The following is a 27,386-nucleotide window of genomic DNA, read 5'->3' on the forward strand; positions in this document are numbered from 1 at the left end:
GGATGAAGCGTCGTCTCACGCGGTCTGCACGTCCAGCACGAACGCTGGTCCAACTGAGGCGCCAGGTGGAAATGGCATGGCAAGCCGTTCCACAGGACTACATCCAGCATCTCTACGATCGTCTCCATGGGAGAATAGCAGCCTGCATTGCTGCGAAAGGTGGATATACACTGTACTAGTGCCGACATTGTGCATGCTCTGTTGCCTGTGTCTATGTGCCTGTGGTTCTGTCAGTGTGATCATGTGATGTATCTGACCCCAGGAATGTGTCAATAAAGTTTCCCCTTCCTGGGACAATGAATTCACGGTGTTCTTATTTCAATTTCCAGGAGTGTAGATTCCAAAATATAAGAACAGACTGAGTTGACTAGTTGATGGAAAGCGACTATGTATTAGAAAACTTGCAACAACAACAGGCTGAATACTGTAATGCTCAACAGGTCTTCAAAAAGTATTTATGTGGCAGTGAATGTCAAATGACTGATGATTCACTATTATCTCTTGCGGATTTGTGTGTAAGTTTGAAACATGGGTTCTGCTTTAATGCACTACGAGAGTCACGTGTTACTGTAGTACTTCGAAATCGTCAACTTTTACAATTTTAGGGACATTTGCATTCATGATTTCAGTTTTCCTGTGAAGTGTTTAAGTAGGGTTGATGATACTTTGCTTAAATGAAAATTAGATCAATGATGTAAATAAATAGATACAGTTCATACGAACGTGAACACAAAACTCCGAACTGTACGGGATCTCAAGAAGAAAGCCAGCCAGACACAGCAGAAATTCGCTGCTGGTTATTACAGCTGCAATACCGTGAAGACGGCACACCAACAATTTCAAATTAGGATGAAAAAATGCTCAAATGTGTGAAATCTTATGGGACTTAACTGCTAAGGCCATCAGTCCCTAAGCTTACACACTACTTAACCTAAATTATCCTAAGGGCAAACACACACACCCATGCCCAAGGGAGGACTCGAACCTCCGCCGGGACCAGCCTCACAGGCCATGACTGCAGCGCCTTAGACCGCTCGGCAAATTAAGATGAAATGTACTTCATCCTTCGATATGCAAATGATTGCGAGCTGCGCAAAGTAGGTACGAGTAATCCCATCTTCATTTTTCGCATTTGAAAGTTTATACACCGGCTGTCTTATTCAGAAAAAGTATCTGAATTTCGTTTGTATGTGAGAAGATCGTATTATACCTTCCGTAATACCCGTGAACAAGAGGTAGCATCTGTGACTGCTAATCAAAACATTCTCGGTCCCACGTTAAAACCCTTTCACTGCTTAAATTTTGAATAAAAATCGTCACCAATTGCGGCCGAAGACTTCCAGCATAAGAAGTAACCAAAAAATGGTTCAAATGACTCTGAGCACTATGGGACTCAACTTCTGAGGTCATCAGTCCCATAGAAGTTAGAACTACTTAAACCTAACTAACCTAAGGACACCACACACATTCATGCCCGAGGCAGGATTCGAACCTGCGACCGTAGCGGTCCCGCGGTTCCAGACTGTAGCGCCTAGAGCCGCACGGCCACTCCGGCCGGCAAGAAGTAACCGTCATTCTGTCAACGGTCTTGCTAAAGAGGGCGGAGGAGCACTTTTTCCTGTCCTGGGGGTTGGGAAACTGCCCCTAGAAGGCGGGAGAGCCAGCAGTGATCAACGGCATGAGGATGCAGGAGCAATGGAAACCACTGACTTATAATGTGTCACATAAAGACACATCATGTATATCCACAGAACATCTCCCCATTGGCAAACGATTCCGGACTAGGTTCCGATTTAGATCTCCGGGAGGGGTCTGCCAAGGGGGAGGTGACCATGAGAAAAAGAATGAATAACCAGCGAAAGGATAACGTTCTTTCTAGTCGGGGAGTGGAATGTCGGAAGTCTGAACTTGGTAGGTAAGCCAGAAAATCTGAAAAGGGAAGTGCTAAGACTCATTCTAGATATGGTGGGGAGTCAGTGAAGCGAAATGGGTGACACCCGTTCACAGGAATCTGTTGCATAACGATCGGATTTACGATTCCAGTTTTATGGCACCATTCGATAAGAGTGTTAATACGATAATAGCGTATGGGGCCTGAAGATGGCACTATTGAGTTACCAAACTGGTAGCATTTGAGATAAATGTAAATGTCGTGTGTCTAGGGCCTCCCGTCGGGTAGATCGTTCGCCGGGTATAAGTCTATCGATTTGACGCCACTTCGGCGACTTGCACGTCGATGGGGATGAAATGATGATGAGTAGGATAGCACAACACCCAGTCCCTGAGCAGAGAAAATCTCCGACCCAGCCGGGAATCGAATCCGGGCTCTTAGGATTGACATTCTGTCGCGCTGACCACTCAGCTACCGGGGGCGGACAGCATTTGAGATATAAGATAAAATAAACCAAAACATACGGCTGTTGGTAAAGTTTTTTGAATCAAGAAAAACGTACCAGCCGATGTCCCCCAGGCCATAATGGACCATCAGAGAATCACAGTAGAGGCTGCTAGCGTAATCGGTACAGCACCTCTTTGTTCATCCCGTAGAACTCCCAATGATCAAGCCTCTGAGACTGGGTAGTCCCCGGGAGTTTTGTGTGTAAACATCGTGCGATCTGCAAGGGATATCGCAGTCCATGCTCGAATTCTAGTTCACTCTATCACGTGACCCGTTTCCTCTAACGTCTATCTCAGTTTTTACTGCTTGTCTGTACTGTGACATGGTACAATATTACTAGTGTTTGCGAGATTGCTCTCACAACGTGTGAGTAGCCACGGGGGACGCTTTTGCGACCCTCTTCTGGCATGCCAAGAATGCCCGTACCCCTGTTGTACTAGGGACTGGGTAGTATGTGACAGTATGACAGCGATATGCGTAATCGTCGTATAATACTTCGGAACCCTTGTTCACTAAGAAAGGCCTTTGGTAATTGCCCTCATTAAAGGTCGTCGCACTATTCTCTAACAATGGTCTTGCTGACTGACTACAACCATAAGTGCATAGGTCTTCTTATTCGGATATAATACGCTTATTTACAGAATACCGAATCCCTATATTCAATGTATTACACTTAACCCAATGTTATGGAGGGCCCACCTTACGGAAACAGCTTGAGAGTTCCCTTCTTCTTTTTCCTCTCTTTTCTTTTCTTTTCTTTTTTATCGGTTATATGCAGCCAGATGTATTCCTCTCTCGTGCCAATCATTTCATCTCAATTATTTGCTAGATATAATCCAATCTCTGTCTTCCTCTAAAGTTGTTACCCACTACAGCTCCCTCTAGTACAGTGGAAGTTATTTCATGATGTCTTACAGATGTCCTATCATCCAGTCCCTTCTAGTTGTCACTGTTTTCCATACGTTCCTTTCCACGCAGATTCCGAGGAGAACCTCTCATTCCTCATGTTATCAATCCACCTAATTTTCAACATTCTTCTGTACCACGACATCTCAAAGTTTTCGATTCTCTTCTGTCCCTGTTTTCCAACAGTCCTTGTCTCACTACCATACAATGCTGTGCTCAAAACGTAGATTCTTAGAAACTTCTTCCTCAGATTTAGACCTCTGTTTGATACTAGTAAACTTCTCTCGGCTAGTCTGCTTTTTATGTCCTCCTTGCTCCGTCTGTCATGGGTTATTTTACTGCCGAGATAGCAGAATTCCTTAACTTCGTCTAGTTCGTGATCCCCAATTCTTTTGTTAAGTTTCTTGCTGTTCTCATTTCTGCTTCTTTTCAATAATTTTGTCTTTCTTTGATGCATAGATTGAGCAGTAGGGGTGGAAGACTACACCTCTGCGCTACATCCTTTTTAATCCGAACACTGCGTTCGTGGTTTTCAATTTTATTTTTCCCTTTTGGTTCTAGTCCGTATTGTATATTACCTGTCTTTTCCTATAATTTATCATTATGTTTTCTCAGAATTTCGAGCACCTTACACCATTTTTCCATATCGAAAAATGCAATGAAGGTGTCTTGATTGTTCTTCAGTCCTGCTTCCATTACCGATCTAACGTTAGACCTGACTTTGTGGCGCCTTTACCTTTCCTAAAGCCAAAGTGATCGTCACCTGATAGATCTTCAATTTCCTTTTCCACTTTCCTGTACATCATTCTTGTCAGCAACTTCGTTAATCTCACTGTGTGATAATTCCCGTACTTGTCGGTTCTTGCTTTCTTCGGAATTGTGTGGATGAAGTTTTCCGAAAATCTGATGATATGTCGCCAGTCTCATGCATTCTTTTTCTTGCTACTTCCCCCAATTATTTTAGAAATTCCGATGGTATGTTATCTATCCCTTCTGCCTTACTTGATCGTAAGTTTTCCAAAGCTGTCCGTCGCCAAGGTCAATGTAATCTTACCATCTCTCCTCTCTCTCCTCTGCATTTAACAGACGAATTCCCATTGAACTCTTAATGACCCGTTCTGCCTTATATAGCGTATTCAGCGGCAGCGGCAGCGGCAGCGGCAGCGGCAGCCTCCTGTCCTGGACCTCAAAACTACTTAATCAAGATATTCAGCAGCAGCCTTTTATTACGGAGGACCTCGTGGCCCATAGCTGCCTATTCATGTTATTACGTAGCAGCCTCCGCTATCCACCAAGTAAGTATTCCTTCCCCCTCCCCCCCCCCCCCCCCCCCCCCCCCACATTCTAGACCCTAACAACGACTCATAGTTCTGTGCCAATTTCAAGGTCACCCACACGGGGGCCAGTGTCTACACGGGCAGTGTGACGAAGTCTGGAGCCCCCAGGACTGACAGCGCAATGGTCATTGTTGCGGTTCCCATAAAGCAGCTGCAGGGAGGTACGGGTTGCCAATGTTGCAACCAACGGCTGCAGAGAACACAGTAGAGGCACCGCATTGTATTTTCATAAGAGTCCCACTTCTGCCTACAGGATGTAAATGGGCATATTCGTGTGTGGAGGCTCCGTGCAGAACGTTTCGAAACTGCAGTCGTCATTGTCAAACGGACTGAGCGCTTCGCGTGATAGTGTGGAGTGCTGTCGGGGACACAACACACCTCTGGTTCGCAGAGGTGGTAACTCGAATAACAGGTGTTACGCTACTGGCCATTAAAATTGCTACACTACGAAGATGACGTGCTACAGACTCGAAATTTAATCGATGGGAAGAAGATGCTGTGATATGCAACTGATAGCTTTTCAGAGCATTCACACAAGGTTGGCGCCGGTGGCGACACCTACAACGTGCTGATATGGGGAAAGTTTCCAACCGATTTCTCATACACAAACAGCAGTTGACCGGCGTTGCCTGGTGAAACGTTGTTGTGATGTCTCGTGCAAGGAGGAGAAATGCGTACCATCACGTTTGCGACTTTGATAAAGATCGGATTGTAGCCTATCGCGATTGCGGTTTATCGTATCGCGACATTACTGCTCACGTTGGTCGAGATCCAATGACTGTTAGCAGAATGTGGAATCGGTGGGTTCAGGAGGGTAATACGGAACGCCGTGCTGGATCCCAACGGCGTCGTATCACTAGCAGTCGAGATGACAGGCACCTTATCCGCATGACTGTAACGGATCGTGCAGCCACGTCTCGATCCCTGAGTCAACAGATGGGGGCGTTTGAAAAACAACAACCATCTGCACGAACAGTTCGACGACGTTTGCAGCAGCATGGACTATCAGCTCGGAGACCATAGCTGCAGATACCCTTGACGCTGCATAACAGACAGGAGCACCTGCGATGGTGTACTCAACGACGAACCTGGGTGCATGAATGGCAAAACATCATTTTTTCGGATGAATCCAGGATATGTTGACATCATCATGATGGTCGCATCCGTGTTTGGTGACATCGCTGTGAACGCACATTGGAAGCATGTATTCGTCATCGCCATACAGGCGTATCACCCGGCTTGATGGTATGGGGTGCCATTGGTTACACGTCTCGGTCACTCTTGTTCGCATTGACGGCACTTTGAACAGTGGACGTTACATTTCAGATGTGGTGCGACCCGTGGCTCTACCCTTCATTCGATCCCTGCGAAACCCTACATTTCAGTGGAATAATGCACGACCGCATGTTGCAGGTCCTGTACGAGCCTTTCTGGATACAGAAAATGTTCAACTGCTGCTCTGGCCAGCACATTCTCCAGTTCTCTCACTTATTGAAAGCGTCTGGTCAATGGTGACTGAACAACTGGCTCGTCACAATACGCCAGTCACTACTCTTCATGAAGCGTGGTATCGCGATGAAGCTGCATGGGTAGCTGTACCTGTACACGCCATCCAAGCTCTGTTTGACTCAATGCGCAGGTGTATCAAGGCTGTTTTTACGGCCAGAGGTGGTTGTTCTGGGTACTGATTTCTCACGATCTATTCACCCAAACTGCGTGAAAATGTAATCACATGTCAGTTCTAGTATAATATATTTGTCCAATGAATACCCGTTTATCATCTGCATTTCTTCTTGGTCTAGCAATTTTAATGGCCAGTAGTGTACATTTCAGACGCATTTGCTTTCTGGCTTCGATGTATCCAAGATGTTATCTTTCAACAAGATAACACAAGACTGCATGCCGTTCTGTCCCGTTTATCTTCGATACAGGTGGTGATCGACAGTTGCCCACTCTGACACATCCCTTAGATCACTCACCCACAGAAAATATTTGGTCCTATGTTACTCATAGACAAGACGAAGGTAAGATAAGACTTTAACATTCCGTTGACACAAGGTCAATAGAAACGGACCAGAAGCTCCGATCAGGGGAGGATGGGGAGGAAATTCGGCCGTGACCTTTTCAAGGAACCGTCCCGATGTTTGCCTTAAGCGATTTACGGAAATCACGGAAAAGCTAAATCTGGATGGTCGGGCGGGAATTTGGACCCGAACTCCGGTCTTGTGTGCTGACCACTGCGCCATCTCGCTCGCTGCTTTTTAAACACAGATATGTCATCAGCCGTCATAGGAGATTGGAATGACGCATCAATATTTGTCTTCCAAACCCAGCTCTACTTGATGCACAGTCGGGTTAGCGAGATGGCTTTACAAGAGGTGGCAGCTCTGGCTACTTAAGTTCTCACCCTGTGGATACCAAATCAACTAAAAAATTAATCTCGTTTCCTTCTTACGCTATACGCAAGTCAAAAAAAATGTTATTTTTCATCGCGTCTGGTGTTGTGAGCCGTGTACACGTGAGTGAAACTGTCAGCTACCGTGGAGCACTGAGCAGTCAGAGTCGAAATAACACCCGCATGTCGGAAGCCAAGCAAGTAACAACAGGCCGGAGCAGGCTAACGTTACAGAGGGGCACGCACAAGCCGAAGCCTCCGGCTCAGAGCGTCCTTCCTTTCCATCCCACAGTGCTGGGCAGGGGTCCTTTCTACATCACACCTCTACGGATGTAGTGTGCGACTGCAGTGTCGCCAGAAAGCGTTCTTGTATCTGATACATGATCACAATCTCTCGCACAGCTGTGAATTAAACATTTTAGATTTTTCGTTCTTCAGTCACAAATTTACATTTGAATTCTCTCAATCATAAAATCAGTGTTGTTTTCCAATCTAGTTTATTATCCAGCAATTTTGGAAAGATAGTATAATAGCTGTTACAAACAAAACAAATCCAATGACACATAATTTAATGCCGCTAGAATAAGACCTATTAACGGCGCAGGACATGTGAAAATTGCTAGTACCGTAACTGGCACATGATCGCATATGGATGTCTTCGTATTAGCATATTGCATAATTTGCTATTATCTGTTCCACACTGACATACAGACAAATGGAAGAAATGTGGGGAGAGTTTAATCAGAAGAAAGTTGTGTAGAGCAAATTAGCACGTTGACGAATATCTTAGAGTTGGTAATACCCTTTTGCAGGGACCATGAAATCTGATTTGGTAAATGCCGTGAAAAATTAACTCGTTCCGGAAATATAATCTAGAGTCTAATTTCGAACTATGATAATATTAAACTTCATCTAATAGAATTGAAAGAGAAAGCTTTACTACGTGAGAACAAATATTTATCTTGATTTTTCCGGTTTTCTTGGCGTAACGAAACAGAATCGTCAACAGATTGAAAACAAGAAAATATAATACAAATATTGGTCTTAAAGAACTAGTACGTAATACAGGAATAATGGAGTAAATAAGGTTACATTCGCTTGGTAGGGCATATTCTGAGGCATCAAGGGATCACCAATTTAGTATTGGAGGGCAGCGTGGAGGGTAAAAATTGTAGAGGGAGACCAAGAGATCAATACACTAAACAGATTCAGAAGGATGTAGATAGCAGTAGGTAGTGGGAGATGAAGAACCTTGCACAGGATAGAGTATCATGGAGAGCTGCATCAAATCAGTCTCTTGACTGAAGACTACAACAAGATCATAGTATGTTGCTTGAGTGGAAGAAAGGAAAGAAACTCAGAGACTTAGTACATAATCCGACAACATCCGTGAAAATACATTGAAATACGCTCCTGGAAATTGAAATAAGAACACCGTGAATTCATTGTCCCAGGAAGGGGAAACTTTATTGACACATTCCTGGGGTCAGATACATCACATGATCACACTGACAGAACCACAGGCACATAGACACAGGCAACAGAGCATGCACAATGTCGGCACTAGTACAGTGTATATCCACCTTTCGCAGCAATGCAGGCTGCTATTCTCCCATGGAGACGATCGTAGAGATGCTGGATGTAGTCCTGTGGAACGGCTTGCCATGCCATTTCCACCTGGCGCCTCAGTTGGACCAGCGTTCGTGCTGGACGTGCAGACCGCGTGAGACGACGCTTCATCCAGTCCCAAACATGCTCAATGGGGGACAGATCCGGAGATCTTGCTGGCCAGGGTAGTTGACTTACGCCTTCTAGAGCACGTTGGGTGGCACGGGATACATGCGGACGTGCATTGTCCTGTTGGAACAGCAAGTTCCCTTGCCGCTCTAGGAATGGTATAACGATGGGTTCGATGACGGTTTGGATGTACCGTGCACTATTCAGTGTCCCCTCGACGATCACCAGTGGTGTACAGCCAGCGTAGGAGATCGTTCCCCACACCATGATGCCGGGTGTAGGCCCTGTGTGCCTCGGTCGTATGCAGTCCTGATTGTGGCGCTCACCTGCACGGCGCCAAACACGCATACGACCATCATTGGCACCAAGGCAGAAGCGACTCTCATCGCTGAAGACGACACGTCTCCATTCGTCCCTCCATTCACGACTGTCGCGACACCACTGGAGGCGGGCTGCACGATGTTGGGGCGTGAGCGGAAGACGGCCTAACGGTGTGCGGGACCGTAGCCCAGCTTCATGGAGACGGTTGCGAATGGTCCTCGCCGATACCCCAGGAGCAACAGTGTCCCTTATTTGCTGGGAAGTGGCGGTGCGGTCCCCTACGGCACTGCGTAGGATCCTACGGTCTTGGCGTGCATCCGTGCGTCGCTGCGGTCCGGTCCCAGGTCGACGGGCACGTGCACCTTCCGCCGACCACTGGCGACAACATTGATGTACTGTGGAGACCTCACGCCCCACGTGTTGAGCAATTCGGCGGTACGTCCACCCGGCCTCCCGCATGGCCACTATACGCCCTCGCTCCAAGTCCGTCAACTGCACATACGGTTCACGTCCACGCTGTCGCGTCATGCTACCAGTGTTAAAGACTGCGATGGAGCTCCGTATGCCACGGCAAACTGGCTGACACTGACGGCGGCGGTGCACAAATGCTGCGCAGCTAGCGCCATTCGACGGCCAACACCGCGGTTCCTGGTGTGTCCGCTGTGCCGTGCGTGTGATCATTGCTTGTACAGCCCTCTCACAGTGTCCGGAGCAAGTATGGTGGGTCTGACACACCGGTGTCAATGTGTTCTTTTTTCCATTTCCAGGAGTGTAAATCTGCTATATTTGTATGGTGGGTGCGAGAATTAAGAAACAACAGACGTAAATATTTTCATCGGCTGCTTGAAATACAACTTAATTACTACATAAAATGACACCTGCAAATGGTTGTGAAATCCGAATAAACGATAACCGCTGCGGAGCTGCTAGATATTTAATTACTGACTGCTGTCTCCGAAAAAGGTGGGGTGACGATGTTGTAGAGGAGGCGGTTATCTCTAAAACAACCGGTTTTCGGTTATATAGCTTTTTTTTCCATGCCAGTTTAACACGACTGTTAAAAGCTAAAATTAACCGGTTTCTGAAATACCTGATACTCGGTTTTGTATTCCCATTATTTCCTGTAGTAAGCCAAAAAATCGAACAAAGAATGAATAATTTTGGCTCCTTCAGTTTCCAGATGCATAGAACCGAAATATTAAATTAAGTAAGCAAATTACAAAAAACTTAGTCCGTCCACCATTCTCTGCTTTTCTCTAAAACTAATAGGTGATTTAATACTACAAAAACCACCAACATTCTCTTATTGATTTTAATTTATTGAAACTGTGTTTAAAGATCGTGTTGTAATCGGAGAACATACCACTAATTGGGCATTACGAATAGTCAGTGCTAAAAGGTAAAAACTGAGGCTCAATGGCCGTATTTTTTGTGTTAATTTGTCCGATTTCAAAGGCTACAGGCAGATAAAGGCGTGTTACGTAGATACAGTCAGCAGATCAGCCACTTTCTAGTTTCATTGTATACTACGAATGAATTGTTTTGAAGGTTTTAATTTATTACTCTTACCATAATTTCCTTCGTCTTTTATTATTTCAAAGAAATGGCAGACAAATGATTAATCTTTCAAAGTAAATGAATCATTGTACTGCGTAAAATGTATCATAGTACTTCGAAAATGTATCCAGACTAGGGTTGGTACCATTCTGCAACACAACGGATGTCCGCCGACGACAGTGAGAAACTACCATACACACCAGATGGCAAATCATGCACACTACGTGTACACGCGTACCATCCAATAGGCCTAGCCACATGGTAACAGGTACGTTATTACCACAGCAGTTCTGTGCCATTTCTTATGTCACGTGTTTGTTGCTCGTTTCTGTCGACATTGTTAATAAAATGGCACTGATCGCTTGTCCCCTGTTCAATAAATACGCAATATTTCAAAACAATGCAAATTTTACGAATAAAAGTTACTCCTTTTTTATGAAAGGTTTATTTAAAAACTATGACTAATTGGTATTCCGGTTTTTTACCAGGTTACTAGTAAAAAAATTAAAAACACGTGTTATAACCGAAACCAAATAAATAACGAAAAATGCCAGTTATCCTGAACTAAAGTACCAGTATTGGTTTTAACCGGTTAGTTTTCCCTACCCCCACGATTATGTATGCTTCTGATCTCAACGACTGTCGAAGTTAACACTTATAGTGGGTCACAACTAACAACAGCTGAAGAAATTTTACAGACAACTGTTTCTTACTTTACGAAGGCGCCAAGTCATTATTGTGACGAGTCTAGAAATTAAATTCTTCTTTTTCTTCAATATTCTAGTGTCACTTCCAACTTCCAGGCTCGCTGAAGATTTGTGCAAAATTCCCTTGCGTCACAATTTATCATTTTATCGCCAACATTTAGAGTAGAGCGTTTCCGACGTTTATGCCCTAAAGCTACTGTTACACACCAATTTTTTTTACCCTCGTGGGTGTTTATTTCTTTTTTTAACCCTTTAAATAACTCAATTTTTTTTCTTCTGAAATAAAGGCGCCAAGAAAAGATTGGATGCATAACAAACATAAAACGAAGAAGGAAATCAAATTGCCCGAAAAGGGGAAAATTACCTACCATGGTTATTCGCTCATTTGCATGACGTCATTCGGAAGTGGCGATCGGGGATGTCGTTCAGTGATTTGGCAATTCAATGATGACAGTTATACGCTAGCTTTGTCCCCGGCCCTAAAACGACAAAATGTATCAGCGGCCACGTAAAGAAAACTATAATCGGCAACGAAATAATCAATATTTCTCCCAGGACGCTTGGTCTACAGAATACATCCCATTTCTTAATGAATCACTAATACGTTTGAATACAGAAACTACACTAATAGATCACATGTGGGTTAGAAATGATGGAAGGGTGGGGCGGTAAGTCAAACAGAAAATAAGGAAGTTTAATCCTCACAGAGTTCTCAGCCTAAAGTGTGTGTTCCTTATCGCTGTGCACTGGAATGACGTTAAAGGCTCGGTAGGTCCAAATATAAGTACGTCTATTACTTGAGAGCCTTGCAGATATATTGGTACGTGAATGAACTGTCCAGAAACAATGATCAGAAAGAATAGACCAGAAGAATACACCTTCAGTGGGTGGTTCTAGAACGGACGACGCATTCTGCAACGACACGGAGATAAACAATGATGTTTACTGGGGTGACAGCTACCATAGAAGTGGAGGAATACCACTTAAACGGCAACTGTACTTACATCATTGGAACTCAGAGATGGATCATGTAATTATTTGCGGGGGTACGCGATCGCGACACATGGAATAGTTCAATGTGTTGACATTCGACCGAAATATGATAGACAACAAGGATCAGCGAAGTTTTGTATGCGAACCGTTTATATCTAGCAGAATGACAAATATCCAAATAAATCGACCTGAATTAACAAGAAATTGGTGGCAAGGAGCATTCACAATTAACATCGGATATTAATCACCACAAAGCTTCCGTTCAAAGGCCGTAAAGTCGATATGCCAATCAGACAAAATCGCCGTGAGCATTGAGCAATCATCTCACCGACACACCATGTCTAAGATACCCATTCGGTAAAAAACTGTGTCCTGCTCCTTGAAGAAGTCCGTAACTGTATGCTACACACCCTCATCCGACAGGAACCGTCGAACATTCAAGACCTTGTTTTAAAGGGACCAGAGGCGTCATAATCGCATCGGGAGAGATCAGGACTATAGGGCGTGTGCTCATGTTTCTCTCACTTGAGATGGCGTTGTCCGTGATGGATGAGGTTGGCATCCCAGATCGACTGTCGTCTTGTGTCAAATCACGACCAGCACGGAACTTGGCACACCATTCCACGACGATGGTTTCGAACAGACATGCTGCGCCATACACAAAAAGTATTCACTGTCCAAAAGAAAGTGGTTAGAATAATGTGTGGAGTTCATAGTCGCACATCTTGTAGGCATCTTTTTAAAAGATTGAGAATTCGTACTACAGCCTCACAATACATCTACTCACTAATGAAATTTGTTCTCACCAACATGGACCAGTTTAAAAACAACTGTGACATTCATGATTATAATACCAGAAAAAAGAGAGACTTACACTATCCTTTGCTCAACCTATCTTTGGCACAGAAAGGGGTAAAATATGCTGTTATAAAAATTTTCAATAAATTACCAGCTGAAATAAGGTGTCCGACAGACAGCAGTAATAGCTTCAAAAATAAATTGAAATCATACCTCCTTGACAACTCCTTCATACCATAGATAGGAATAAATAAATCTATAAATGTAGTATATGCATTTTGTGCCATTTAAGGGAATGGGGTAAATAATACAAATATTAATCTTTAACTCTGATATATATATTAAAAAATTTTTGTTTCATATGTGCATTTCTTGTGCACTTGACACGTTCCACATCATAACGGCTAATGTACCGTGCGATTGATCAATGGAACACGCAACTAACTAACTACACATACACATTCTACATTCTCCGATGGATGTCAAGCGGTGTTTGTTCTTCGGCAGTCAAGAAAAGAATAATAACGCCGCCGTAGTTCACGTTTCCGGATTTAGTGGATGCATGTTAGAAAGACACGAATGCCACACTAATCCCTTGCCTATATCTCGGTGCTTATATACCCGAATGGGACTTCCACAACATTGTACATACGCTGCAACAACACCCTCAAACGCACACATTTTGGCCGGGCGGAGTGGCCGTGCGTTTCTAGGCGCTACTGTCTGGAGCCAAGCGACCGCTACGGTCGCAGGTTCGAATCCTCACAGAGTCCCCTAGAACTTAAAACTACTTAAACCTAACTAACCTAAGGACATCACACACATCCATGCACGAGGTAGGATTCGTACCTGCGGCCGTAGCGGTCGCACGGTTCCTGGATGAAGCTCCTAGAACCGCTCGTCCACTCCGGCGCGCCGTGTTTCACAATTTCATATAATACGCGCAAGTATGCCTGGCGCGAGTCACTTGTTTGTAAAGTATCGCATGCCTAGCGAGTTGACAGGCCAGCGGCAGCTATTTCAGCACCGACTGGCATGTCATATCTCCGTCAGTCAAGGAACTTTGACCGACACTAGCCAAGATGTAGTTGTACCGACATGCTCTCAACGAGGAAGCTTTTACACTAGCTTCTGCACCCTGCTTTGCAGCTGCTTAGACATTCTGGCGGAAGGTGGTGGTGTTTCCATGCTTCAGAAAGCTGTATGGTGCAACTGGGTAATATTTATGCCCGCCGTACGGCATAACAAAACGCGTTCCACTCCAGTTCTTGTGTTTCAAGTAAATTTTCAGTTAACTTTTTTTCACAATAGCTTCTCGTAATGTATGTCAGAATATCTGCAACTGGATTTCGTTATTATTTTTTGAACTATTCGAATTCACATGCTAATATGGATGACGGTATCCAATTATAACTATTCCGTCCGTAAATATAAATCACTCAGTATTTCTGTATCTCTCTCTCACCAAAGCATGGGAAAATTTTATAGCTTCACTATGTGTTTCATCAACTGATTATATCATTAACGAACTGATGTATATTGTCGATGTGGGACTAACATTACTGTACAATTTTTTCGAACATTGTAAAATTGTTTTGTCAAATTTTCGTACCCATATTTATTGGAGTAAAGGATTTCCGTTGCTCACATATGTCGTCACAGGGCTTTGTTCATTCATACTGATATGAGATGACCCCATGGAACCTACCCCATTTTTCCTGTGTAGTATGTTTTGAAAGCGGAGCACTTGTTCACTCTGCAATACATGCTCCACGTTTCGTAATATTTTTCAGCGCTTTAAGGGCTTATGGTAGTAGATTGATAATTTTCAGGTCTATACATAGCTTACAGTTTAGAAATTTTTCAAATAAGGTAAAAGATGGGAAGCATATTTGCGCGGCACGAACCGAGCCTATAAGGGAATGTTCATTACATATTATTTATCGCCTGTTCAGGCAGCATGTACAAGTATAAAAAAAATAAAAATGCTATTGCACTTGTGAAGTTTCTGCCGATTCAGATTGCTTTTCCCATGGTTTTATATTTCAGAATTTGGTAAAAAAATTAGGGAGTAATTTGTTGAAAATGTTATTTGTTTAATTTTTGCAAGACGTGGTATTCTTTCAACCTAAGAACAAACAAAAATAATGACGTGTTTTAATTTTCCGTGGCGGTAAAGCCTTATAGCTGCCCCTCGTATTTTCAGAGCGCGAGGCGCGGCTGTGCCGCGGGCATTAGCATAGTTACGGCATTACTCGCAGTGCCCGGTCCTCTCCCAAGAGCCATACTCGCAGCCACAGCTGTGCATTGTAATGCGGAGCGCGCTACTCGTGACGCAACAGCGGACACCGGCGCACGACAGCGGCTGCTGCGCGGGTCAGTACTGCCAGGGGCTCCCCCGGGCAGCAGGCAGAGAGGGCCAGCAGCTCAGTGCGACTAACACCGCAAAGTCTTTACCGTCGTGCGTACTTTCGTAGGCGCTAGAAACTTTAGAATTCTCTGAGCACAGCTCAAATACAGGAAAAAAATGTTCTTCTTAACTTACAGAATTGCGCCAATATACACTACTGGCCATTAGAATTGCTACACCAAGAAGAAATGCAGATGATAAACGGGTATTCGTTGGACAAAAATATTGTACTAAAACTGATATGTGATTACATTTTCACGCAATTTGGGTGCATAGATCCTGAGAAATCAGTACGCAGAACAACCACCTCTGGCCGTAATAACGGCCTTGATACTCCTGGACATTAAGTCAAACAGAGCTTGGATGGCTTGTACAGGTACAGCTGCCCATGCAGCTTCAACACGATACCACAGTTCATCTAGAGTAGTGAGCGGCATATTGTGACGAGCCAGTGGCTCGGCCACCATTGACCAGACGTTTTCAGTTGGTGAGATATCTGGAGAATGTGCCGGGCAGGGCTGCAGTCGAACATTTTCTGTATCCAGAAAGGCCCGTACAGGACCTGCAACATGCGGTCGTGCATTATCCTGCTAAAATGTAGAGTTTGGCAGGGATCGAATGACGGATAGAGCCACGGGTCGTAACACATCTGAAATGTAACCTCCACTGTTCAAAGTGCCGTCAATGCGAACAAGAGTGACCGAGACGTTTAACCAACGGCACCCCATACCATCACGCCTGGTGATACGCCAGTATGGCGATGACGTATACACGCTTCCAATGGGCGTTCACCGCGATGTTGCCTAACACGGATGCGACCATCATGATGCTGTAAACATATCCTGGATTCATCCGAAAAAATGACGTTTTCCCATTCATGCGCCCAGGTTCGTCGTTGAGTACACCATCGGAGGCGCTCCTGTCTTTGATGCAGCGTCAAGGGTAACCGCAGCCATGGTCTCCGAGCTGATAGTCCATGCTGCTGCAAACGTCGTCGAACTGTTCGTGCAGGTGGTTGTGGTCTTGTAAACGTCCCCATCTGTTGACTCAGGGATCGAGACGTGGATGCACGATCCGTTACAGCCAAGCGGATAAGATGCCTGTCATATCGACTGCTAGTGATACGAGGCCTTCGGGATCCAGCACAGCGTTCCGTATTATCCTCCTGAACCCACCGATTCCATATTCTGCTAACAGTCTTGGGATCTCGACCAACGCAAGCAGAAATGTCGCGATACGATAAACCGCAATCGCGATAGGCTACAATCCGACCATTATCAAAGTCGCAAACGTGATGGTATGCATTTCTCCTCCCTTATACGAGGCATCACAACAAAGTTTCACCAGGCAACGACCATTAACTGATGTTTGTGTATGAGAAATCGGTGGGAAACTTCCCTCATGTCAGCACGTTGTAGGTGTCGCCACCGGCGCCAACCTTGTGTGAATGCTCTGAAAAGCTAATCATTTGCATATCACAGCATCTTCGTCCTGTCGGTTAAATTTCGCGTCTGTAGCACATCATCTTCGTGGTGTAGCAATTTTAATGGCCAGTAGTATAGTTATCACTCTTAATAAGGCTTAATCGTCGGTACGAAAAGAAGGTAGTATAAGAAATGAATTCTCGGTAGGGGTCTCCTATTATTCTGCTTAATACTTAAATAATTACAATAAAATCCTGATTGCACAAAAATCTGTCGTCACTTTACCGGTTTCAGTGCACTCATTCTCATAAGAACGTCAACTTGAGGGTGAAAAATGGTTCAAATGGCTCTGAGCACTATGGGACTTAACATCTGAGGTCATCAGTCCCCTAGACTTAGAACTACTTAAACCTAACTAACCTAAGGACAGCACACACATCCATGCCCAAGGCAGGATTCGAACCTACGACCGTAGAAGCAGCGCAGGTCCGGACTGAAGCGCCTAGAACCGCTTGGACACAACGGCCGGCTTAAGGGTGAAGAGGATGGGGAGGGGAGGAATGGGAGTTTCTCAGAAAGATGGATTATCCCCAGGATGTCATAAATCGACAACCCCCAGGGGGCCATAAATCAATTAACAGAACAATAGGATAAGGAGGAATATAAATTTGCCAACCATGAAGAGCCGGATGGTGCTCTCATTCCATCCTGAATAAATCTGGCAACAAGGCGAAGTGGGATTGTGGCCACTTTACCTAGTTATTGGTACCTCGTCGCATTTCGATTTGTCCTTGAAACCACAAGACCTGAATTCCACGGGAACATTTGATGCGACACAGTCCAATCACATTAATGTATCACCTAAGTTTGACGTCAGTGTGAAATAATCACTCACAGACGCCAGGTGGCAGCACTAGCAGTGGAGGGCATATAAAGTGTGAAGGGTATGTAAAGCATTGCTTTTGGGCCTTGTAAACTTTTGGCGCGCCGGCGTTCTTAAGGTAAACTGTGCACAGAAAATGGCGCTATCCAAAACTGGCGCTGCCCGGTGTGGTCGAGCGGTTCTAGGTGCTTCAGTGTGGAACCGCGCGACCGCTACGGTTGCAGGTTCGAATCCTGCCTCGTGCATGAATGTGTGTGATGTCGTTAGGTTAGTTAGGTTTAAGTAGTTCTAAGTTCTAGGGGACTGATTAGACCTCAGACGTTCCGTCCCATAGTGCTCAGAGCCATTTGAACCAGTTTTTGAACCAAAACTGGCTCTGGGGCAGCTGTGAAACACCACACGACATAGTTGAGAAGGGTGAAGGACGGCTCTGGAAATGGGTATGGTCATATAGATTGGTTCAAATGGCTCTCAGTAGTATGGGACTTAATATCTGAGGTCATCAGTCCCCTAGACGTAGAACTACTTAAACCTAACTAACCTAAGAACATGACACACATCCATGCTCGAGGCAGGATTCTAACCTGGGACCGTAGCAGCAGTGCGGTTCCGGACTGATGCGCCTAGAACTGCTCGGCCACAGCGGCCGGCGGCAAATAGACGTGCGTCTGCTGAACAGCTGACTGCCCAGGTAAAATATGGGGCTACCAAAAGAGTCTCCTCAGCGACCATTTAGCGATCGTTGTTGCGTATGTGCCTCCGCAGACGGCATCTGGTTCATGCACCACTACTGACAGCTGGTGCATCTGCAACGAAGGCTGGAATTTGTATATCAATAACGCAACTGGACGTCCACCCAGTGGTGGCAGGCGGCCTTTTCAGAAGAGCATCTATCCCTGAGGACCATGTCCACACCTACATGTAGTTTGTTTTTTCCTCAGCACGATGGTATCTATTTGCAGGAAATTGCAATGTGTCGCACAGCTGGCAGTGCACAAGCGTGGTTCAATGAGCACCATAATGAGTTTATCGTACTCCTCTGGCCACCAAATTTCCTGGATTTCCAATCGACAGTCTGTGGGACCACGTCGATAGGACTGTAGACGCCATGGATCCTCAACTGACAAACATAGAGCAGCTGGCCCCACCACTGAGGTCGACATGGCTCCGCATCCACGTCGTTACCTTCCAGAACGATATATTGTGCTGCAAAAGGTGTTTATTCAAGCTTGTGGTAGGTGACCACACTAATTTGACTGGACAGTTTATTTACAATAGCGAGAGACACGTCGTAATCAACATCCCCACACTGTGTTAGAACAGGATTTAACTGTCAATGACTAGCTTCAGGTGGTCATGGAGTACATGAAGGGACTTGTGTACTCTTTCCAAATTCTGTCTAGGCTAGAGTCAGTATAGACGGTACAGTGTAACTGCTCTTGGGGGTGCATGCCTGGTTTGCCATTATTAAGTGCATTAGGGTGATTTTTTTTATAAACGTTATACTACTACCTGTGACTGGAACAGATAATTAAAACAAACTTTTGTTCGAGCAGGTGGTCATGGCGTTTTCTGAACATTTACGAGTCATGGGACCATACCTATGTGAAATGTACTTAAACAAGTATAGAAGATAGGTATAAATGGAGAGGGTTTGCACCACATTGTGTTACAGAGCACGTCTGGAGCTACTAACAAAGTACAAAGTCACAAATAAAGAGAACTTCTGAAATTCGTAGTAGCCAAGTGGCGTAGGCCATACTCCAGAACAAGGATCGCAAGCTTCTGATAATGCGACCACTAGATAATCATAGTCACGCCGTGATTTTGCCATAAATATGTTTTCCAAAACAGTTATAATTTGAGACGTGTGCAGAGAACCTCAGAGTCCCACACGCAAACCCACATACACCACACACCACTAACACCAAATACAACTCAAACTGCCGGCCGGTGTGGCCGCGCGGTTCTACGCGCTTCAGTCTGGAACCGCGCGACCGCTACGGTCGCAGGTTCGAATCCTGCCTCGGTCATGGATGTGTGTGATGTCCTTAGGTTAGTTAGGTTTAAGCAGTTCTAAGTTCTAGGGGACTGATGACCTCAGAAGTTAAGTCCCATAGTGGTCAGAGCCATTTGAACCAACTCAAAGTCGCGCGCCTCACCCAGCAGAACACGCTACGAAACAAATAAACGCCACACAGCCACAACAACACGTAATGGCAGCGAAAACTCCGCCTATGTTTTGAGTAATCGGAAAAACTGCATTGACACGTGAGCACAGGCAAAGAAGTAAGCCTGTTTACTTCACCAACAACACAGGAAAACGTACCACAACTTTAAAACTGTAAGTTACAGAAAGAAAAAGTGATACAGTCTTATTTCCGTTCGTAAATGCATAACAAACAGAAAATAAATTACGTTTTGCTGTTTGCAGATAACAAGTTGTATATTGTGTAGCACAACAGCTACCAAAACAAGAGGACAATAACATCATGTATGGTATGTTACTTTTCGCCAATTAAGTTATAAATGCAACTTTTACGTAACGTTGTAAATGACGCAAATGTTAATATGTTAACAACGAATTTACAGTTAAAAATAAAAATAGAACCCACTGACGATAGCACAAAAGTGCTGAAACATCTATGGGCGAAACAAAAAGAAAAAAGGTGTCTTGCATAAGGCGGAACTTCTTATCCCATGTAATACAATTCTTCGCTTTCCTAGCTGCCAGTTTTTTCGCTTTCATTTTTGTGATGTTGCTTTAAGAGTCGGAAATGTGTGACATTACCAAAAACAAATGATCGATTAGCATAAGGATTCAAGACCGAATTCGTTACATCCTAGCTGGGGTGTCTAACCAAGCGGTAAGAACCTTAACGTCTGATAGGACGAAAAAAAAATGCAAGTAGAGTAGGACGGGAGTTAATGATCATTCATTGTTGATGCACTTCTTCGTCCGATCTCTCGAGGAAATCAGCGTGAGGCTGCGAGCAAAGAGGGTGTTGGACAGGGGACGCTCCGTTTGTAGTGCGCGACATTTTGGGAATTTTGGTAGAAGGGGAAGCGTGATCAAATTGCCGAAGCGGTTAAGACGACCGCTCACATAACGCGGGATATTCAGGTTCGAGTCCCGGTCCGGCACAGATTTTCACTTGTCCTAGCTGAATTCATTTCAACGCGCAATTGACGGTAAGGTCGGAATTGTTATTCCGTCAGGTACATATGAAGTGATTTTCAATCGCAGAATGAGTCACTTACTCCCCAGCGGAGTGGGCACTATGTTTAAATTTCCTTGTAGCTTAAATCTGTGTGTCAGATCGAGACATGAACCCGGAACTTTGCCTTCGTGCCTGTGTGTTCAGTCGCTCTTGAAAGGCAGTGATGTGGTTCCGTGCTCGTGTCTCGGTCCGACGTACAATTTTAATCTACGAGAAAGATTCTCGATTGACTTGTCAGTAATTTAGGTGTCCGCTGGTCGCGGTACGAGCACTTTGCAGTGTAAGGGAGGTGAAGGGGCAGCCATGATAGTCTTCACCGTAAACCTGGCAACGGACACTTACAAGGTACCATCACCCGGATCAGATAGACCGAGGTCTTAACGATGTTTTGCTCCTCCCTTCCTCCTTTCACGATCGGTCTTGGGGTCGCCTATTGCGGATTTACGAAAAGATCATGGCATTCAAGGGAAAATTGACTATAAGATCTAAAATTATAATAAATAATGTAATTCTGAAACATTTAACCCACTTTCAGTACTTCGTCTCTTATTTAAGACGAAATTTTGCTAATACCATTGATGACGACATCCTAAAATATAAAGCAATTTGTGGAACAATTAGAAATCTGCTAAAAATGTCACGAAAGAGACACAGATTAAGTTCTATAGTCATGAAACTTCCTGCGATGCCGTAAATATCTGAAACGTGGGTTCCTACACAGGGTCCAGGCTGCAGAAACGAGATTTCCCCGCAAAGGCTGAACTACAGTGACGGTATCAGAAATGAAGCCATCAGAAATGAATTACAAGTTGATTCAATGGACAGACAGGAACAGAAGATGGGAACGAGTAGTCGGAGTGTATAAAATTAAACATACAGAAGTTCCTGAATACAAACCTACAGGGGTAAGAAGGGGGGAAGAACACGCAAAAGATGACGGGACTTTGTTGCCGAAACAGATGAAATCGCTTATTCATGAAGGGAGAAAAGAAAGGGAAGGAAGATTTTTAAAACTGTAATGCCTCAAACCCGGCCTGTAAAATGATTTTCTTCGACTTGTTCTTGTTTATTGGGGTTCTTATGTCGATTTGTGTGTCCCCGCTACGAAGTTAACAGATAAACAAGATGTGATTCTTTAAATTCTTCCGGCGTAAAAAGTATTCCATGAAGTTTCTGAATTGCAGAAGGTTGACTTAGACTTCTTGCCACGATATTTAGGCTCGCAACCATTCAGCCATCCTCAGGTGATTGTGTTGCACTGTAGATACCCAGTTGTGTCAACAGTTAACACCATGAACTTTGTACCAAAAATTGGCCGGCGACGTATGCAAGAAGGCAGGCGCTACATAATCGACCTCAGTCGACTTTCGCGCCCTCCTCGAATATGCTCCATCTATGCGCAATGGTGATACTGCATTCGCACTCTCTGTCGAAAAGAGGGCTCCGGAGTGAAAATTCGGATGTCAAATTAATAAAATTAACTTTCACTGGACACGCTATTAGCCATAAAATGTTTTCTTTCTGAAGATATTAAAGAAATCACCATGTCTCACGTCTTATCCATTTGAAGGTTACAATCACGATTAATAACTTCCGCCAAAAGTATTTCCACCGCTTCCTTAATAACTGAACCCCAGAACGATATCGTAGAGGCCAAGATTTACGTGGCAGAACAATCCATGGAATGCCCTGTGGAGATACAATGCTCAGATGTGGCTGACGTACTGGGAAAGGCGAGTGTGGCGATCAAGTTCAACACATCTTGTTGTCAGCTGAAATATCGTGGCAAAAAGTCGACGTCATCCGGCTTTAATTCCGAAGTTTCGTGGAATAGGATAACGTGATAATATAAATTTTACACTACTGGCCACTAAAATTGCTACATCACGAAGATGACGTGCTACAGACCCGAAATTTAACCGAAAGGACGAAGATGCTGTGATATGCAAATGATTAGCTTTACAGAGCATTCACACAAGGAAGGCGCCGGTGGCGACACCTACAACGTGCTGACATGAGGAAAGTTTCCAACCGATTTCTCATACACAAACAGCAGTCGACCGGCGTTGCCTGGTGAAAAGTAGTAGTTGTGATGCCTCGTGTAAGGAGGAGAAATGCGTACCATCACTTTTCCGACTTTGATAAAGGTCGGATTGTAGCCTATCGCGATTGCCGTTTATCGTATCGCGAAATTGCTTCTCGCATTGGTCGAGATCCAATGACTGTTCGCAGAATATGGAATCGGTGGGTTCAGGAGGGTAATACGGAACGCCATGCTGGATCCCAACGGCCTCGTATCACTAGCAGTCGAGATGACAGGCGTCTTATCCGCATGGCTGTAACGGATCGTGCAGCCACGTCTCGATCCCTGAGTCAACAGATGGGGACGTTTGCAAGACAACAACCATCTGCACGAACAGTTCGACGACGTTTGCAGCAGCATGGACTATCAGCTCGGAGACCATGGCTGCAGATTCCCTTGACGCTGCATAACCGACAGGAGCACCTGCGATGGTGTACTCAACGACGAACCTGGGTGCACGAATGGCAAAACGTCATTTTTTCGGATGAATCCAGGTTCTGTTTACAGCATCATGATCGTCGCAACCGTGTTTGGCGACATCGCGGAGATCGCACATTGGAAGCCTGTATTCGTCATCGCCATACTGGCGTCTCGGTCACCTCTTGTTCGCATTGACGGCACTTTGAACAGTGGACGTTACATTTCAGATGTGTTACGACCCGTGGCTCTCCCCGTCATTCGATCCCTATGAAACCCTACATTTCAGCAGGATAATGGACGATCGCATGTTGGAGGTCCTGTACGGGCCTTTCTGCATACAGAAAATGTTCGACTGCTGCCCTGGCCAGCACATTCTCCAGATCTCTCACCAATTGAAAACGTCTTGTCAATGATGGCCGAGCAACTGGCTCGTCACAATACGCCAGTCACTACTCTTGATGAACTGTGGTATCGTGTTGAAGCTGCATGGGCAGCTGTACCTGTACACGCCATCCAAGCTCTGTTTGACTCAATGCCCAGGCGTATCAAGGCCGTTATTACGGCCAGATTTGGTTGTTCTGGGTACTGATTTCTCAGGATCTATGCACCCAAATTGCTTGAAAATGAAACCACATGTCAGTTCTAGTATAATATATTTGTACAATGAATACCCGTTAATCATCTGCATTTCTTCTTGGTGTAGCAATTTAAATGGCCAGTAGTGTACCCTGCGCCTGTTGGATTCATTGTGACGTCGAGGAGACTGGGCTACTTTGCAGCGAGGAGGCTCCATGCCAGTCTCGTTTCTGCGAACGCACCGTTCGGAGGTGATTGAGCATTCGGCGCGCAGCCTGCGGGGTCGCAGCTGTTGCTACACGCCGCTCTGCGCCGCGCCTGTGGCGCCAACACGCCCGCCGCACTTTGTGATGCGCATCGGCAATGGCCTGCCAAGTGTGCCACCGTTGGCACACTGGCAGAGGATTTTGCGAGGGGAGATCGGACCACATTCTGCTCCGCATCGCACTTTCTAAGCTAAGCGCCTCCACCGTTCGAAAACTGCAGGTCTACCCTCTTGGGCTTTCTCGCCAGCTGATGTGTTCCAAAACGCTGTGCATAGAAACGGGATTCTTCTGGGACTCATCCCCGGGGTTCTATTAGTCTTGTAGATTGTTCATGAGACCCAGAAAATATTAGATACAGGCTCCCAGGTAGATGCCATTTTCCATGCCTTCCGGAAGGCGTTCGATACAGTTCAAGTAAGAGCCTACGGAATATCAAACCAGCTGTGTGGCTGGATTGAAGAGTTTTTAGCAAACAGAACACAGCATTTTGTTCGCAATGGAGAGACGTCTACAGACGTTAAAGTAACCTCTGGCGTGCCACAGGGGAGTGCTATGGGACCATTGCATTTCAAATATATATAAATGACCTAGTAGATAGTGTCGGAAGTTCAATGCGGCTTTTCGCGGATGATGCTGTAGTATACAGAGAGCCGGCCGAAGTGGCCGTGCGGTTAAAGGCGCTGCAGTCTGGAACCGCAAGACCGCTACGGTCGCAGGTTCGAATCCTGCCTCGGGCATGGATGTTTGTGATGTCCTTAGGTTAGTTAGGTTTAACTAGTTCTAAGTTCTAGGGGACTAATGACCTCAGCAGTTAAGTCCCATAGTGCTCAGAGCCAACCAGTATACAGAGAAGTTGCAGCATTAGAAAATTGCAGCAAAATGCAGGAAGTTCTGCAGCGGATAGGCACTTGGTGCAGGGAGTGGCAATTGACCTTTAACACAGACAAATGTAATGTATTGCGAATACATAGAAAGAAGGATCCTTTATGTATGATTATATGACAGCGGAACAAACACTGGTAGCAGTTACTTCTGTAAAATATCTGGGAGTATGCGTACTGAACGATTTGAAGTGGAATGATCATATAAAATTAATTGTTTGTAAGGAGGGTGCCAGGTTGAGATTCATTGGGAGAGTCCTTAGAAAATGTAGTCCATCAACAAAGGAGGTGGCTTACAAAACACTCGTTCGACCTATACTTGAGTATTGCTCATCAGTGCGGGATCTGTACCAGGTCGGGTTGACAGAGGAGATACAGAAGGTCAAAAGAAGAGCGGCGCGTTTCGTCACAGGGTTATTTGGTAAGTGTGATAGTGTTACGGAGACGTGTAGCAATCTCAAGTGGCAGACTCTGCAAGAGAGTCGCTCTGCATCGCGGTGTAGCTTGCTGTCCAGGTTTCGAGAAGGAGCCTTTCTGGATGAGGTATCGAATATATTGCTTCCCCCTACTTATACCTCCCGAGGAGATCACGAATGTAAAATTAGAGAGATTCGAGCGCGCACGGAGGCTTTCCGGCAGTCGTTCTTCCCGCGAACCATACGCGACTGGAATAGGAAAGGGAGGTAATGACAGTGGCACGTAAAGTGCCCTCCACCACACACCTTTGGGTGGCTTGCGGAGTATAAATGTAGATGTAGATGTAGGTTCAGGTGCTTTGGATATCCTTTGGGGTAGAGACTGTTTGTACACCCAACAGAAGAATCATATTTGTGTCAGTGTCCAGCAGTATAGGGCCCTCTATGACTTCCCCCTGATTGACAAACTGAGCCAATCTTTTTTTTTTTGTCATTTGATTCGGTCTACGATAGGCCGTAATATTCCTACGGAGGTACCATTGGGTCATAGGCAGATCTTAGAAAACCCTCCAAACCGAGCTGCGGAATCTAAGATGGCTCCGCACATCAAATGGCTGAAATTTTTACGATATATTCTTAAGATTCCGATCTCGAAGACCCTTGAAAATTTTCTTGATCTATTTATCCGTTTGGAGATGCAAATGTTCAAGTTACCCGACTTGTTCATCAAAAACCATGTGTGACGCGAAAACGTAATGTATAAAGTGAAGTATCATCAAGAAATATGCTGCAAAATCTGTCATTTATCATCAGAAGGGTTCTGGGAACCCCACTTTGCAGTAATGAAGCACAAACAAAATTTTTGTGCACATAAAATCCGGTCTGAGGTGCTAAATTAGAGTCATGTTATTTCAATTTCTCATAAGAAAGCTATCAAAACTTCAATGAGCCATAAAGTTTTTTTCATATGTGTAGCATGCACTGCTGATACAGGGAAAAGAAAGAAACCAGCGGACAAAATATGAATATGCCACTGTTTAAAACACTCTTACCAAAAAGTGGAGTACGAGAAGCCCTTTTCTACCTTGCCCGGGTAGAACGACGCGACTCGAACCCCACTGTTCAACTGTTTCAAATGGCTCTGAGCACTATGGGACTTAACATCTGCGGTCATCAGTCTCCTACAACTGAGAACTACGTAAATCTAACTAACCTAAGGACATCACACACATCGATGCCCGAGGCAGGATTCAAACCTTCGACCGTAGCGGTCGCGCGGTTCCGCTCGACCACAGCGGCCGGCACACCACTGTTCAGTAAATCTTATAAACAGGAGAATATTCGCCGTTTCATGCTCAGATAGAAGCATTTCTCAGCTAGTATTCGTATGGAGCGAAATGTTATAGTATCTCGCAGTAAAATGTCCGTCTGCATAGGACAGAAAATTTGTGAAAAACATAGCAAGCGGCCATAAATGGCTAATACATCTTTTCGAGCACAACAGCCGAATGATGGAAGCTTTCGTAGGCGATCTCCAGCCCTCGAAGCTCTTGAAGTTTCTGCTGCAAATTCACCTCAACGCACCGTTGTGCAGCGTTGCTTGAATGTGGTATCTGGTTCGAATGCTGGTGGCGGGAGAAATTTTCACGTCCATTGT

The 27,386-nt window shown here is 45.0% G+C and overlaps 1 protein-coding gene across 1 annotated transcript in view; it reads left to right on the forward strand.

Moving 5' to 3' along the window:
* Positions 1-27,386, forward strand: part of LOC126480899 (soluble guanylate cyclase 89Db-like) — a 464,947-nt gene that overhangs the window by 139,880 nt on the left and 297,681 nt on the right. The gene's annotated exons all lie outside the window — the stretch shown is intronic.

The sequence above is a fragment of the Schistocerca serialis genome, chromosome 5, assembly GCF_023864345.2.
Source record: "Schistocerca serialis cubense isolate TAMUIC-IGC-003099 chromosome 5, iqSchSeri2.2, whole genome shotgun sequence".
Lineage (NCBI taxonomy): Eukaryota > Metazoa > Arthropoda > Insecta > Orthoptera > Acrididae > Schistocerca > Schistocerca serialis.